Source organism: Myotis davidii, unplaced genomic scaffold (genome assembly GCF_000327345.1).
Source record: "Myotis davidii unplaced genomic scaffold, ASM32734v1 scaffold590, whole genome shotgun sequence".
Taxonomy (NCBI): domain Eukaryota; kingdom Metazoa; phylum Chordata; class Mammalia; order Chiroptera; family Vespertilionidae; genus Myotis; species Myotis davidii.
This window is the reverse complement of record NW_006282381.1, coordinates 649,513-651,050: the sequence shown is the minus strand read 5'-3', so window position 1 is coordinate 651,050 and position 1,538 is coordinate 649,513. Positions and strand designations below refer to the sequence as shown.

The 1,538-nt window shown below is 64.0% G+C and overlaps 1 protein-coding gene across 1 annotated transcript in view; it reads right to left on the bottom strand.

Annotated features, from left to right (window-relative positions):
* The window catches only part of ADGRG1 (adhesion G protein-coupled receptor G1), a 27,324-nt gene that overhangs the window by 6,115 nt on the left and 19,671 nt on the right, over positions 1-1,538 (bottom strand). The gene's annotated exons all lie outside the window — the stretch shown is intronic.

The following is a 1,538-nucleotide window of genomic DNA, read 5'->3' as shown; positions in this document are numbered from 1 at the left end:
GAGGCAGACGGGGAGAGGGAAAGGGGTCAGGGGAGAGGAGAGAGGGGGCAGGAGAGAAAAACAGAGAGGATGACCTGCAGGAGGGAGAGAGGAAGCGGGAACATCCGGGCAAACAGGAAAGCGGGGTGGGGGTGGGGGCCTGTCCTGGGCCCAGTTCTGCCTGGACGGACCTACTCTGAGGCCCTGGAGCAGCCCTACCATCCCCGGGCCTCAGTCTGCTGAACTGTAAAATGGGCCCATCCTTCACTGCTGGGGAGAGGGCTCGGGCATCCTGTCCTGGACGGCAGGAGTGGTGTTTGCCCCACACTCAGGCAGGTGGGGCGTGGCCTGCAGGCTGAATCCCAGCTCCTCCAGGAGGAGATGGAAAGACGAGAAGAAAGTTCCAGCCCCAGGCGAGGTCTCACCCGGCCTCCCACTCCAGTCCCCCGCCTGCCCAGGTGTACACTCACTGGCCGGAGTGGGCGGGGGTGGCCGAGGGCCTCCTTGGGATCTTCCCCGGAGCCTTCAGAAGCCGGCTGAGCCGCTGGAGGTCCCGTTTCAGCTCGCACATGTCCACTGAGGCACTGTGGGAGGCCGTGTGGGGGGGGTCTGGGGGGACAGACCCACCTCAGGCTATTGGTTGAGGTCCCTGCCACACTCATGAGCCTCTCAGTCCTCCCACTACTCCGAAAGCTTCATTCCCATTTTATGGAAGGAAAAACGGAGGCTCTACCAGGTGGGCTGGGCTCCCCACTCACTCAGAGAGGCGGCCGGCCAGCCAGGAACCTCCAGCCACCTCCTGCCGAGTGACATGGGGCACCCCCACCCAGGGGCCCTGCTGACTACACACAGGTGCTAGGAGGGCCCGTGCCAGGGTCCCTTCAAGAGGGATTGGGGGGGCCTCATGTGGTGGCTCTGGGGACTCCACACCCGCAGCCTCCCCGACACCAGGTTCCAGGCCCTGCGTCTGGGTCCCCTGCACCCCAGGGCTGCAGACTTAGGTGGTCAAATGGGGACGGGCACATGTTGAGGGGTGGGGGGGCCTGTGTCTCTCCGTGCCTCGGTTTCCCCCTCTGTGAAATGGGGACATACATCCTCTGGCTCCTGACAGCCAGTCCCTTCTTTCCATTCGCTCTGTTCCCATCCTGTTCAGACTCCATCTTCCTTCACCTGGGCCTTTCCCGCAGCCTCCGGATGGGACTTGGCCCCCTCCACCCTCACCGCTCCCTTCCTGCAAATCTCCCAAAGCACACCTTGGATCACACTCTCCCCCTCCTCAGGCACCTTCGGTGGCTCCCCACTGCCTGTGAACGAAGCCCCCGCTCCATGGGCGGACCTCAGAGCCTGTCCGTTTCCCAGCCTGCTTTGCATTCTTCTGCCTTCCCTGCCTCAGGGCCTTTGCACAAGCTGTTCCTGCCTGGCTTACCGTGGAAGGAGAAGGTGAAGCCGACAGCACTGGGCAGGCTGGTGTTCTGGGGGCTCCACCAGGAGCTGACAGAGGTGGCGAGCATCCGGGGGCCCTGGGCCAGGATCGGCTCCTGGCCCTGGAAGCACAGGAG